The sequence below is a fragment of the Rhinopithecus roxellana genome, chromosome 15, assembly GCF_007565055.1.
Source record: "Rhinopithecus roxellana isolate Shanxi Qingling chromosome 15, ASM756505v1, whole genome shotgun sequence".
Lineage (NCBI taxonomy): Eukaryota > Metazoa > Chordata > Mammalia > Primates > Cercopithecidae > Rhinopithecus > Rhinopithecus roxellana.
Window position 1 is genome coordinate 61,326,679 of NC_044563.1, and position 16,174 is coordinate 61,342,852.

Here is a 16,174-nt window from a genome sequence, read left to right on the forward strand (position 1 = left end):
TCCCTAATATTATACACTCAGGCAGTAGTGAGAGGCCAGAGGAAGGCCATTCCTGAGCAAGGAGTGCCTTTTTGGATCGAGGGTTGCCCATTGGTTCCCTCCCAGTGTAGTGCTACTTTTGGAATATGGCTCCTGGCAGAGAATTGCTTGGTATGTGGTGTGCACTTAGTAAGAAGGTGTTAAATAAATGAATGAATACGTTCCTGAAGCCCTCTTGTGGACAGTCCCTCTGCCCAATAATGAAGGCATTCATTGTGAGTCAGGCTTCAGTGTTGCCCTTGAGCAATTAGAATATGAGGTCAAAGCAAAGTATAGTGTGAATAGCACTTGACAAGCTCTCTACTAGAGGTGTGTACAAGCTGCAAAGCACGTAGAGCAGAGAAGAGCAAGGAACAGGAAAGAGGGGACAGAACCTTTTATCTCCTCCTGGGAGGACAAGGGTCTTCTAGATAGATGGAGAAAGTAGTGGAGCCCTAAAGCAGTAAGGAAAACTGACATACCCACTCCTGAGGGCTGCAGGGTTATTGATGGGTATTGAGGGCTGTAGGGTTATTGATGAGTCCATGCCTCTGCTGCCTATCTTTGGATGCAATTGGGGGAGGAGTGCTAGACCCTGCACAGAGAGAGACTCATTTCGGAGCAGTTCCATAGACCCTACGCTCCATTCTTTCTCTGTTATCATTCATCTGTTGAAACTTTATTTGTGGTGACCTTTTACGTGCCATGCCTAAGTTAAGCATTAGGCATACAGGTATAACTAAAATATAGTCCCTGGCCTCAAGGATTTCACAGTCTTATGGTGCAATTATTTATAATTACAATATAGTGTGTTAAGTGCATGAGGGAAGCACAGGGTGTTCAGGGGTCACAGTTAAACCCCCTGACTTGGCAAACCCCCTGTTCCAGTCTCAATGGAAATCACATGCTAGTTAGGAAGAAACATAATTATTTTGCTTCCTCTGCATTCTAATTCTGCGTTCTTAACACCTGCCAATCAGCTTATCCTGTTTGTCTTGAGACTTCCCCCAGCATTCGGTGCTTATCTAGTAATTATCTGAGAGACTGTCTCACCTTTCTTGAAATATAGGACGATAGAGGATTCTGGCATGAGGGATATAGATACACACATACATAGATATATAATTACATACATATACACATATAGTGCACATCTATAGTAAACACATATACACATACACACCCATGTATTTCTACATGCCCATAGGTATTTCCCTACTCACAGCTTTCAGCCTTTATACATTTCAAGTCTATGAAAAAGTTGAAAGAATAACATAATAAAAACTTGTATTTTCATTACTAGATTGATAACATATTTTCACAGTTTTTCTCCTTTTGTCTCTCTCTCTCCCTCCATCTCTACAGACACACACACCTGCCCACATCCATGTATGTTTTTATTTTTACTCTCTCACTCGAATGTAATTTTAGACATTATAATCTTTCTCAATCAATATTTAATATGCACCTTCTAATAACAGATTCTCCTGCATAACCACAATAATATTTCAAAACTAAGCAAATTATACTAAAGCTAATAATATAATCAATATATAATACATATTCAAAATTTCACAATTGTTCTAATAATGATGGGTTTCTGTTAATAGTTGGTTGCCGTGTCCCTTTAATCTTTTAAAATTTAGATTGATTCTAAATATATATGTGTATATATATGTATATATATGTGTGTGTATATATATATGTTTGTGTGTGTGTGTGTGTATATATATATATATATATATATATTTCCCCCTCGCTACCCCAGATGGAGTCTCACTCTGTTGCCCAGGCTGGAGTGCAGTGGCACGATCTTAGCTCACTGCAGCCTCCACCTCCTGGGTTCAAGCAATTCTCCTGCTTCAACCTCCTGAGTAGCTGGGATTACAGGCATGTGCCACCATGCCTGGCTAATTTTTGTATTTTTAGTAGAGACAGGGCTTCACCATGTTGGCCAGGCTGGTCTCGTGATCCACCCTCCTCAGCCTCCCAAAGTGCTGGGATTATAGGCCTGATAAATTTTTTATAACGCTGCATTTTAAAAAGATTCTAGGCCAGTTTGTGTGTGTGTATGTGTAATGTTCCCATATTCTAGATTTTTCTGATGATTTCCTCATGGCTAGATTTAGGCAAAATCGTTTTGGTAGGAATTCCATATATGTGATGTTGTTTTCTTATTGCTCACATTAGAAGGTACGTAACTTCACAATGTCTCATCATCGATTAAGCTAACTTTGCTCATGTGCTTAGGGTAACAATTATCAATCTTATTTATTATAAAGGTACATTCATTTTTGTTATTTATAATTAAGCTGTACAGTGATACATTGAGATTATGCAAATATTCTCTTTCCCAACGTCCTTTAAACACTTGTTTATTTATCTTAAATTATGTTAAAAACTACAAGTGGCGTTTTTCAAAATCTATAAACTTTTGCATTTATACATGACATTCCTCTGTAGAGAAGAGTTTTTCTTTTTCTTTTCTCTGTCTCTGTTTTGAGTATCACTATGGACACATACATTTAAATGAACCAATTTGTAGGCTGGGTGTGGTGTCTCATGCCTGTCATTTCAGCACTTTGGTCAGCCGAGGCAGGTGGATCACGAGAGATCGTGACCATCCTGGCTAATACAATGAAACCCCGTCTCTACTAAAAATACAAAAAATTAGCCAGGCGTGGTGGCATGCACCTATAGTCCCAGCTACTCGGGAGGCTGAGGAGGAGAAACGCTTGAACCTGGGAGATGGAGTTTGCAGTGAGCCAAGATCGTGCCATTGCACTCCAGCCTGGGTGACAGAGTGAGACTCTGTCTCAAACACAAAAATAAAAAATAAAAGAAAACCCCAATTTGTTTGCTGTGTATTGCTGTCAAAATTATTAATACTTTTTAGTATTCCAATTTGTATTTAACTTTTATTTCCATTTTAGGGGTACATGTGCAGGTTTGTTATATAGGTAAATTAGGTAAATTGTGTGTCACAAGAGTTTGGGGTACAGATTATTTCATCACCCAAGTAATAAGCACAGTACCTGATAGGTAGTTCTCCAATTCTTACCCTCCTCGCACCCTCCATCCTCATGTACACCCCAGTGTCTGTTATTCTCTTCTTTGTGTCCATATATACTCGATGTTTAGCTTCCACTTACAAGTGAGAACATTCAATATTTGGCTTAATATTCCTGTGTCACTTTGCTTGGGATAATGTCCTCCAGCTCCATCCATGTTGCTACAAAGAACATAATCTCGTTCTTTTTTATGGCTGTGCAGTATTCCTTAGTGCATATGTACTACATTTTCTTTATCCAGTCTACTCTGTTGGGCATTTAGGTTGATTCCATGTCTTTAGTATTGTGAATAGTGCTGTGATGTAATATTCCAATATTCAATTTGGTAACTCTTTCAAATAGGTTTCTGGTTCTTTTTTCTGTTACATGAGCTTATTGTCCTTGTGTTCTTTAGTTTCAGGCACAGTCTATTCCAGTATCACCTAATGTTTTCCCTGCTCTATGCTTAGAATTAGCCATTTCTTCAAGGATTTCAGGTTATTTGTAGTGAGGAATATAATTAGAAATCAATGAGTGGGTGCTAGCTCTGCTCACTGCTCCCAGTGTCATTGCCTATGGGCACTTTCAGTGGACTGGGATTGGAAATCTAGTTTTAATTAATCTAGTAGATGCAATTTAAAATGCATCTACTAATATTTTTTTCATTAGGATGACAAATTTGTCATCCATTCTTGTTGTCTTACACGGTAATAACAACCTCCTAAGTGATTTTCTAGCCTTCTTTTTCTACTCCACTTTCACCTTCTTAATCCATAATACAGTTAAGTCTGTGCAACCTTCTGCAGTGCAATAGTCTTCCATGGCAGACTTTTAAGCAAAGAATGGAGGTTAGATGTCTCAATCAGGTCTTAAAGGTCCCAAGAGGTCTCTCCACTGCCAGTCATTTATTGCTTATCTCCTGTTGTTCTTCCAACAGAGGCATGTAGATTGTGCTGAATTACATCTGACTACTTTGCTTTTCCACAAGTACACCGAATTATTCTAAATCATTTACACAGTATTCTTTTTTTCTTTATTAGTTGGCTCCCCACTCCCTGTTTGACAACCCCCTATTTACCTTTCAGCTTCTTTCTCATCTGAATCCTTTCTTATTTCCTCTTGCAGGGCCAGTAAACTCTCTTCTGAGTTCCCATAACACTTTGTGTGTGTCTGTCACATTCTCATTACACATTACTATAATTGTGCATTTAAGGACTGTTGTCCCCCAGTGAATGACAAAGGTGATATGGTTCACTTTTAACATTTTTAGTGATGAGTACAGATTCTTGCGCAAGTAAACACCGAAGAAAATATCTGAGGTTAGTGAGTGTATAAAGGAATCAAGACTGTTCTTTACCTATCAGTCTGAGGGCATCCAATTGCTTGTCATACTCTTCATAATGTGTCTGGGCAAGAGATTTGAGTAAGGGCTTTCTGGGCATAAGATATGACTGTTTGGCCATATTTTCCTTCCAGATTTTTGGGCTATTTTCTTATTTCATCAGCCTTGCCCCTTCCTTCTCAGTACCTTGAGCATGGCCTCCCTGATGGGCTTGGATTTCATACTGTAGATGATGGGATTGAGCACAGGAGGCACTATCAGATACACATAGGCAACCAGGGCATGCACAATGTGGGGTAGGTGCCTCCCGAAACGGTGGATCATAGACACACCTATGACTGGAATGTAGAAAACCAGGACAGCTAAGATATGAGACACACAGATGTTGAGGGCCTGGATGCGTTCCCTGGGAGAGGCCAGCCCCATCACTGTATAAAGATTAAGTATATAGGACAGGTACAGTAAGCGAGGAGTCTACACCCACTGCGGACAGAACCACATAGAGCCCATAAAGGATGTTGACCGTGATGTCAGCACAGGCCCGTTTCATGACATTTGCATGGAAACAGAATGAATGAGACAAGAGGATCTTTCCAGGACAGTAGTTCAATCGCTTCAGCAAGAAGGGAACGGGGAAGAGGGACACAGTGGCTCAAACCACAATGGCCAGCCCAATCCTCATGATGACATTATTTGTGAGGACAGCTGCATAGCGCAGAGGGGTGGAGATATCACATAGTGGTCAAAGGACATGGCCAGGAGCACTGAGGACTCCACCACAGAGAAGGAATGCAGGAAGAATATCTGGACCAGGCAGGCATTGAAGCCAATGAGTCGATAGTCAAACCAGAGCACAGCCAAGGTGGTGGGCATTGTGGACAAGGTAAGGCCCGCATCGGTGAGCGCCAGCAAGGACAGGAAGTAATACACAGGCTGGTGCAGGCTGGGGGTCCTCTTCACAGCCAGGAGAATCAGGCAGTTCCCAGTGAGGGCCACAGTGTACATGGAGGAGAAGGGGATGGTGAGCCAGCCATGAATGGCCTCCAGCCCTGGGATGCCAATCATGAGAAAAGCAGGTGGTTGGAAGAAGGAGATGTTGACATAGGACTGGGAAGGGAGCATCCTAGGGAGGCAGCCAAGGGCTCTGGAGAGATGTGAGATCTTCAATCTGGGTAGAAAATAAGGAGAAATACAAAATTATTGGAAGAACACCACCTCTGATACCAGGTGCCATTGGTTCATGCACACTAGCAAATATGACAGATGTGAATCATATTTTAAAACGTACTTCCATCTAAATGAAAAGGGGAAATAACTGTAAATTAAGCTTATTGATGACAAAAGTTCCAGTTGATAGCATGTAACACTGGTTTCTTTTTATATTTAACAAAGTGATATTTTCTTTTAAAATACATAAAGTGATCCTGATGAACTTAGTACAAAATGCTGTATTTTAAAGAGGAAACAGTAATCCTGTAGAAATAAATTGCAGATCTACCGTAGAAACCTGAGGGGTAGAAGGCATGGGCTTGTTATTCTTCTTTTCTGGGATTCAGCTCTACATTCTCAAACAAACAAGCAAATAAGAAAACAAAGGAAAACAGTTTAAAGGTAGATCAAGAAAAGAGATGAAAAGCAGCCATCCAAATATCTTTAGCAGAGATTTAAAAACCCACCCAAAATAGTTCTGTGAGCTAAAGCAAATTTTATGATGATAGCTGCGTCTCCAGTTGTATCTAGTCAATGTAATCAGCTCACACTGAAGGTAAAAAATGACCAGGAACTGGAGGGTAGGGGAGTTAAGAAGTATTGTGTCTACTGGCCAGAAGATTGTGTATACTTTGTGAAATATTTTAAAAGAATACATAGAAAATTAAAGTTGCTGTTGTTGTCAGTTGAGTTATTATCTATCCTTTCTTGGTCATGCATTACTTTTTGAGTGAATATCAAGCCCTGATGGAACTGACTCCATTTAAAGATGAGTAAAAAACAGAGAAGTTCCCACATAGAATTTATGCAGACATATTTTGTAAAAATTAAAAGGAATAAACTAAGTTAAACATATAATAAATACTCTTTGAAATAAAGAGCTACTAGAGGAAAGAGAAAAAAGTTTTATATAAATTTTTTAAAATACTTAAAAAAGTTAAAGAAAACATGAACAAAATGAAATGTTGTAATACTAGAGTGTGAAAATGAGTTGATAACAGAGAAAATAAAAATCATAGGCCAAAGAAAATAACCTGGGGCAAAAAATAGAAGCTACTCTAAAATTGAAAATATTCTTATTAGAAAAAGGTATACTGCTTAGAAACTTACCAATATGAAAAACAGAATTGAGAATAATCAAACAAAATGAAATTAAAGCAATGATAAAAGTCATTAGAGAAAATGTAATTGATAAGCTGAATAAAACAGTGTAACCTCAAACACAATAGGTATTCCTGAAGAGGAGTAAAATAAGAATAAAAAAGGAAAAATATTCAAATATATAATAAAATATTTCTAAAAATTATAAAAAATCCAAGTCTTTGTATCAACATGCTTATCTACCAGAAAATAAACACTAATGACTAGGCAAATATAGATATATTTAGGTATAATTATTACGTTGCAAGGATAAAAATCCTATAAATACCCTGATGGAGGCAACAAATCTTAAAATGAAAAAGTATCAGATGCAACCCAGAAATCTCTTAAGACCAATAGATCACCAAAAAAGGGATTAGTGTGTATGGAAAAAAATGGATGTGTAAAAAACATCCGTTTTTTACATCCAAATGTGTAAAAAAATGGATGGAATATAAACTTTTTTTTTTTTTTTTTTTTTGAGACAGAGTTTTGCCCTTGCTGCCCAGGCTGGAGTGCAATGGTGTGATCTCGGCTCACAGCAACCTCCGCCTCCCGGATTCAAGCGATTCTCCTGCCTTAGCCTCCCGAGTAGCTGGGATTACAGGCATCTGCCACCACACCTGGCTAATTTTATTTTTAGTAGAGACTTGGTTTCACCATGTTGGTCAGGCTGGTCGCAAACTCCCGACCTCAAGTGATCTGTCTGCTTTGGCCTCCCGAAGTGTTGGGATTACAGGTGTGAACCACCACGCCCAGCTGGAATATAAACATTCTGAATGCATCTAGAATGTTGTCTAGGTGGAAAAGAAAAATAACATACATTAAAGTCAATATTTTTATTATTATTTATAACATGGACTAATATTGTAGGATACATTTTTTGAGTGATTATATTAATGCCTTTGAGAGCCAAGACTTTCAGGGTAAGAGAAAAAGAACACATATTTAAAATCAACCAAGTTAATTAAAATGTTGTAATTATAGAGCTAAGTTTGAAATATCAGAATAAGCTCAAGAAATAGTTATCTTTTAAGTAATATATATTTTTCAGCTTTATCCCCAGAAAATGACTCAGTAGCAAGAACATCTCAGTAACAAGGAGTACCTCTAATACTTAGCTGTGGCTTTTAGGTAACATTTTCCCCTAAAAGGAGTCACATATCTTTTGATAAATAGCTGATTTCAAACCTTGTGCTGGAAATATGCCTAATGATATTGGACATCTTTTGGTACTAAAAGGCAAGGAATCATTCAAAGCCAACAGGAATCACTTAAAAAAGACAAAGTAGTCAACTTGAAAAGGCTCCCACTTTCCAAATAGGGCCAATTCAACATCAGTAAGAATGGTAGATGAAAAAGATGGAAACACATTTTGTGTGTGTGTGTGTGTGTGTGTGTGTGTGTGAGAAAGACATGTACATATACATACACACAAACTCACAACTCATTGGTTAGTGATGCTGTTAATTGGAACTCACTCAGTATTCTGAAAACTTGCACATAATCTGCTTTGCTTCTACAAATTCTTGCATGGTTAAAACAAAAAAAAAGTGCAAAAGGTATCACAGCTAACAGGAAATAATAGAATTAGAGTAACTTTTCTTTACCTAGTGAAATAATGGAAAAAATCATCAAGGGCTGAAAGTATCACAAAATACCAGAGGAAGCAGAGTAAGATGACCAAATATAAGGCTTCTGTAGTCATCCTCCATGCAGGAACACCAAATCTGACAACTATTTACACAAAAAAGCACCTTCATATGAACCAAAATTCAGGTGAGCAATCACAGTACCTGGTTTTAATGTCATATTGCTAAAAGGGGCATTGACCAGGGTAGAAAGACAGTCTTGAATTGCTGTCGCCACCCATACCCCATCCCCTGGCAGTGGATACATTGTGTGGAGAGAGAATCTGAACATTTAGGGGATGTAGAACATGGTGGCTGTTTGAATTCTGAGCTGCCCTGTCGTAGTACAAATCAACACCAGGCAGAACTCAGCCACTGCCCATCCATAGAGGGAGGATTTAGATTAGCCCTAGTCAGAGAGGAATCACACATTCCAGCAGTCAGAACTTGAGTTTTGGCAAGCCTCACTGAGCCAAAGTGCTCTGGGGTCCTCAATAAACTTGAAAGAAAGTCTAGCTCACAAGGACGGCAGCTCCTAGGCAAGTTCCAGTGTTGTACTGGGCTCAGAGCCAGTGGAAGCGGGTGGCAACATGACCTAGTGAAATACCAGCTGGGGCAGCTAAGGGATGCTTGTGCTACCACCCCTCCCCCAATCCCAGTCAGTGCAGCTCACAGCAACAAAAGTGACTCCTTCCTTCTGCTTGAGAAGAGGATAAGGGAGAGTAAGAGGACTTTGTCTTTCATCTTGGATGCCCAGCTCAGCCACAGTAGGATAGGGTACCAGAAGGAGTTATGAGGCCCCCAGTCCAGGCCCTAGCTCCTTGACAACATTTCTAGACACACTCTGGGACAGAAGGGAACCTACTGCCCTGCAGGGAATGGCCCTGTCCTGGCAGGATTTGTCACCTGATGACTAAGGAGCCCTTGGGCCCTTGGGCCTTGAAGAACCAGCAGCAATACCTAGGTAGTATGTCATGGGCCTTGGGTGAGACTCTGAGACATGCTGGCTTCAGGTGAGACAAAGAACATTCCCAGCTCAACCCCATTAAAAAGTGGACAAAGGACATGAGCACTTTTCAAAATAAGACATACATATGACCAACAAGTGTATGAAGTAAAGTGCAATATCACTAATAATTGGAGTAATGCAAATCAAAACCACGATGAGATACCATCTCATACCAGTCAGAATGACTATTAATAAAAAGTCAAAATATAAAAGATGCTGATGAGGTTGCAGAGAAAAGGGAATACTTATACACTGTTGGTGGAAGGGTAAATTGGTTAAACGATTGTGGAAAGCAGTGTAGCAAATCTTCAAAAGAACTAAAAAAACAACTACGATTTGACCCAGCAATCCCACTACTGGGTATATGCCCAAAGGAATATAAATCATTCTCCCATAAAGACGCATGTATGCATATGTTCATTGCAGCACTAATCACAATAGCAAATACATGGAATCAACCTAAATGTCCATCAACAGTAGAGTGGATAAAGAAAATGTGGTACATATATAGCATGAAATACTATGCAGCCATAAAAATGAATGAAATAATATACTTTGCGGGAACATGGATGGATCTGGAGGCCATTATTCTTAGCAAACCATTGCAAGAACAGAAAACCAGATACTGCATTTTCTCATTTACAAGTGGGAGCTAAGCAATGAGGACACATGGACTGGAAGATGGGAAATACAGACTCTGGGCCCTACTTGAGAGTAGAGGATGGGAGGAGAGAGAAGTTCAGAACAATTAAACAACAACAACAACAACAATTATTGGGTACTATGTTTAGTACCTGGATGAGGAAACAATCTGTACACCAAACCCCCCAATCATGAGTTTACCTATATAACGAACCTTACCTATATAACAAACATGTATCCCTGAACCTAAAAGTTAAAATATTTAAAAAAAATCTCATGTACCCCATAAATATATCACCTACAATGTACCCACAAAACTTAACAATTGAAGAAAAAAAACACACTAAATTAGAGAACACTGTATATTTTACCAAAATTATAAATTTGGGTCATATCCCACCTTGAGTTTACAGAAAATAGTCAAGACAGCAGTCAAGCAGGCATGTTAAGATACCAAGAAAGGAAGTCAGAAATATTCATATTAAAATAAACAAACCTGACAAAACATTCTAGCTTATTCCATAAATAAATTCCAAGAAAAGAAAAAGGAAGAGAAAAATGTAAGAACAGATAAATGAATTCAATCAAGTTCCAGGACATAAAATCAACATACAAATATCAATAGCATTTCTATATGCTATCAGCAATTAATCTAAAAAAGAAATCAAGAAAGCAATTTCATTTATAATAGCTACAAAAAATAAAATACCTTAGGATAAATTTGTAAAGTGAAAGATCTCTGTATGGAAAACCATAACACACCCATGAAAGAAATTGAAGAACACACACACACAAATGGAAAGATATCCTATGCTTGTGTATTGGAATAATTAATATTGTTAAAATGTCTTACTACCCAAAGCAATCTACAGGCAATGCAACCCTTATCAAAATATCAATGACATTCTTCACAAAAATGGTAAAACACAATTCTAAAATTTGTATTGACCCACAATAAACCCTGAATAGCTAAAGCAATCCTGAGCAAAACAAAAAACAAAACCAAAACTGGAGGCATGACACTACCTAACTTCAAATTATACCTCAAAGCTATAGTAGCTAAAACAACATGGTAATATCATAAAAACAGACACATAGACCAATGGAACAGAATAGAGAACTCAGAAATAAATCCACACATTTACAATCAACTTATTTTTCACAAAGATGCCAGTAACATACATTGTGAAAGGGACAATCTCTTTAATAAATGGTGCTGAAAAAACTGGATATCCATATGCAGAAAAATGGAACTAGATCCCTATTTTTTTTTACCATATACAAAAATCATTTTAAGATAGATTAAAAGCATAAACGTAAGACCTGAAACTATGAAACGACTAGGAGAAAACATTGGGGAAATGCTACAGAACACTGGCCTGAGCAAAAGTTTTTTTGGGTAAGACATCAAAAGTACAACAAAGGCAGAAATAAGACAAATGGGATTACATAAAGCTAAGAAGCTTTTATACAGTAAAGGAAACAATTGACAAAGTGAAGAGGCAACCTACATGATGGGAGAAAATTTTTGCAAACTATCCCACAAGGTATTAATAACCAGAATATAAAAGGAACTCAAACAATTCAATAGTGAAAAAAAAAAATCTGATTAAAAAGTGGGCAAAAGACCTGAATAGGCATTTAACAAAAGACAATATACAAATTACCTGAAGATGTATGAAAAAAGGTTCAACATCACTAATCATTAGGGGAATGACACTCAACTGACAATGAGATGCCACCTCACCCCAGTTAAAATGGCTTTTATTAAAAAACAAAAAACAAAGTAACAGATGCTGGAGAAGATGAGGAGAATGGGGAATGCACTTACACTGTTGGTGAGAACATAAATTAGTACAGCCACTATGGAAAACAGTATGGAGGTTCCTCAAAAAAACTAAAAATAGAACTACCTTATGATCCAGCAGTCTGACTGCTGGATACATACCCAGAAGAAAGAACATTATTAGTATGTCAAACAGATATCTGCACTCCCATGTTTGTTGCAGCCTTATTCACAATAGCCAAGATAAAGAGTCAGCATAAGTGTCCATCAGTGGATGAATGGATAAAGAAAATGTGGTACATATACACAATGTGGTATTATTCAGTCATTAAAAAGAATGAAATCCTGTCATTTGCAACACCATGGATGGAAATGGAGGCCATTATGTTAAGTGTGATAAGGCAGGCACAGAATGGAAAATATCACATATTCTCACTCCTATGTGAGAACAAAAAAATTGGTTCTCATGAAGGCAGAGGTTTAGAATGGTGGTTACCAAAGGCTGGAAAGTACAAAGGGGAAGGAGGCCATGAGAGATTGGTTAGTGGGTACAAATATACAGTTAGGTAGATTGAATACGCTCTGCTATAATATTTGATAGTACAATAGGGAGACTATTAATACTATTAAATTACTATTAACAATAATTTATTGTGTATTTCACAGTTACTAGAGGAAAATAATTGAAATGTTCCCAATAGAAAGAAAAGATAAATGTTTGAGATGCATAACACCATTACACTAATTTGATCATTATACATTGTGTACATGTATGAAAATATCACATGTACTCCTAAAATATGTACTGTTATTTTACACACACACACACACACGACCTTGACTCTTATCAACCAAAAGAAATGCGGGGACCTTGTTAGTATCTTGTTTTGAGCAAATCAAATGTAAAACACGAGCAAACTAACAAAAAGAAACATTTTTTCAGGGTAATCCTGAATTGCAATAAATGTGGATGTGAGCTGATAATTGTTGTAGCTGCATATGAGTATATAGAGATCCACTTATTCTCTCTTTAATTTTGGGTATTTTTGATTTTTTATAATAAAATATTAAGAAAATAGTTTTCTTTCATAACAAGTGACAACATTAATGAAAATAGCTTTCTGGTTAAACTTGGTAAATCATACAAAACCTTTCTCTCTCTAGTCTCTCCAAATTCCCATTTAAGTGACAGTAAAAATAAGAAGTTATTAACTCACAATGACAAAAGCACAGGATAGGATATAAGAGATGCAAATATTAAAGTCTATGGGTAAATCAGAAAGAGTGGTGGGAAACTGATAGAAATAAAAGATTAAGTTCTTATAGAAAGGTTGCATCACAGATCCACTGCAAAATGACTAGGGAGTTACAGCTGATAAAAGCAAGAGTGAGGAGAGGAATCGAGAATAGGATGAGTTTATGAGGAGCAGCTGTAAGAAGATCCCCTCTCCTGGATCCAGAGATCCCCTCCACCCTGGTAGAAGTCAGATTACTTTCCCAAAACATTCTACTAGCAAGGCTCTGGATCCAGAAATGCTTGAAAGAAAAAAAAAAAACTGGACAGTATTTAAAACAAGTGATATGAGGAATGGCAAGACTGCCCAGATCTCCTTTTCTTGCTTGATTCACTGAGTTCTGGTAATCAGGCTTATTCTGCATCACTTGATGGTCACCTTGGGTGCCCACCCAGCAGGAAAAGCCTGTGGAGAAATGTCAGTCCAGATAAGGACAGCTGAGATACTGAGACAGTGCTCAGATGACCTCAGGATGCCAAACAGGAAAAGAACTGGATACATTGTCACATCTGCTCCCTTTTTAAATAAATTATAAGGAGCATAGTCTTGGAAATATGGTCTTGGATTCCAGTTCATCTCAGAGATATAAACTTCAGGACCTTAGGAAACCAGCCTCTTCCAGCCCGTGTTCTTCAAGTGGGGATAGGACTACGGTCTCTCATTGTCCCAGACTATTTCTCCTTTTTATGCTTTATGTCCAACTCCATCTCACCGATGTATCTCCATCTGAGGCCAAGGTGCTGGAAGCCACCCGTCTGAGAATTAGAGAAGGGGATGTGTTGGGGCCCAGATTACTCACCCTAGCTGTGGTCCCAGGCTGTCCTCCCACTCATATCCTGCAGGAGCCCAGAATGCCTGTGGCAGAGCAACTAAGTTTTACACAGAGACACCTTGGCAGAAGTGCCTATCTCCAGGGAAGGCCAGGCTTGGGTCACAGAGGAATCAGTCACTCCACTCAGGTCCCTGGAGAATGGGAAAGTTGGGGCTGGCTTTGGAACCAGGAACAGACAGGTGCTTGGAGAAACTAAACCATAAGAAGGAAAGAGAGACCAGAATCATAGATTCTACAATGTCCCACCAAGTTTAAATTATCCTCAGAAACTATCAACTTCCACAGCTCATCTGAATTTGAAATCTTTCCAGGATGGATGATACTGCTGAAGCCTCCTCTGGGCCAGGCCACAGGATGCATCCTACAGGAGCTCGTAGTCTTTGTAGAGGGGCGGGATATGGAGTGATGTGGTTGAGAGCCCAGCAGTGGCCCACCCCAGCCTGAGGGAGTCAGGGAAGGCTTCCTGGAGGAAGTGGAGAGAAAAGAGACTTCTGACAGGCCCCCAAACCCTGTCCGAAGCCCTCGGCTCTTATTCTTGGAAGGGTGCCAGGACTATGGGCTTGAAGCTCCAGGCTAGGAGTGTGGTACAGATTCTGCCCATATTCCTAACCTGGGACTGACCTGCTGAATCAAGCAGACTCAAAAGGAGAGAACTTGGACAGAGGCAAGAACATGAACTTCAGAGGCATCAGACCTGGGTTTGAGGCTCCCTCTTGAACTTTTCTTACTTCTGAGAGAGTTTCCATAGTAGCTCTGGCCTCAGCTCTTTCCTAAATCAATTTGGACTATGGTCATTCACCTGCAACTTCTTTCTATGGACACATTTGACTCTTGTCTTTGATTTTGCCTGCACCCTCTCATGCTGAGTTGGGCTCAGCCTGTCTCTACCTTTCTCCTCCTGAGGTGATAAGTAAACTTAGGAAAGAAATCACAGACTCTTGAAAATTTATATCTAAACAAATTTGTGGCCTTTAACCTGAGCTGAGACCTTAGCACTGCTTCACAATTATTTTCTTTCTGTTTTTAAATTGTCACATTTTTTCTCAAGCTCTTTACCCAAACTGCCACCACTCCTCTCATTAGTTAATTTGGTATTGCTCCTAACTTCACACAGAAAATGGAAGCCACCAAGTGGGCCTTCCCTTAGCTTCCTGCCCAATGCATCTGCTATCTGAACTGTTTCCATTTTATATACATACTCTGCCAGAGAGACAATTCTTTTTTTTTGAGACAGAGTCTCATCCTGTTGCCTAGGCTGTGGTGCAATGGCATGATCTCGGCTCACTGCAATGTCTGCTTCCTGGGTTCAAGAGATTCTCGTGCCTCAGCCTCCCAAGTAGCTGGGGTTACAGGTGTGCGCCACCAAGCCTGGCTAATTTTTGTGTTTTTAGTAGAGACAGAGTTTTACCACATTGGTCAGGCTGGTCTTGAACTCCTGACCTCAAATTATTCACCTGCCTCAGCCTCCCAAAGTGCTGAGATTACAGGTGTGCAGAGAGACCATTCTAAGGAACATGTTGCTTCACGTTAACTCCCTCTCCACACTTTTAACTACTTCTTTGCTGGCTGCCCATAACTTATAGCAAAAACAATTCTGAATGCCATTTCATGGATGACACCTAAGACTCTTTAACGTTTTTTATTTTATTTTATTTTTATATAAAGCTTTTTAAAGATGGTTGTGGATTCTCATGCAATTTTAAGAGATAATTCAGAGAAATTTTGTGTATATTTTACCCAGGTCCCCCAGTGGGGTGACAGCTTACAAAACAGTGCAATATCAACATAAGGATTTTGAAGGTACAGAAGGAACGTAAAACAATATTATAAGGACCATACTTGGAAAGCCCATGGCTAATATACTCGATGACAATAAGCTAAAAGATTTCCTCTAAGATTAGGAATAAGACAAGAACTCTCACCACGTTTATTCAATATATACTATTCAGAATATATACTAGAAGTCTTAGAGCAATTAGGTAAGAAAAAGAAAAGACATCCAAATCCAAAAGAAAGAAGTAAAATTATATCTTTTTGCAGATGACATGATTTAATATATAGAAAACCATAAAGATCCCAACTAAAAAACTGTTAGAACTAATAAACAAAATCAGTAAAGTTGTGAGACACCAAATCAACATAAAAATTGGTTGCATCTCTATGCATTATGAATGAACTACCCCAAAAAAGAAAACAATTGCACTTACAATAACATCAACA

General features: G+C 38.6%; 1 pseudogene; it reads right to left on the reverse strand.

The window, feature by feature from the left end:
- Positions 1-4,569: 4,569 nt before the first annotated feature.
- LOC104665188 lies at positions 4,570-5,532 on the reverse strand (annotated as a pseudogene).
- Between the last annotated feature and the right edge of the window lie 10,642 nt (positions 5,533-16,174).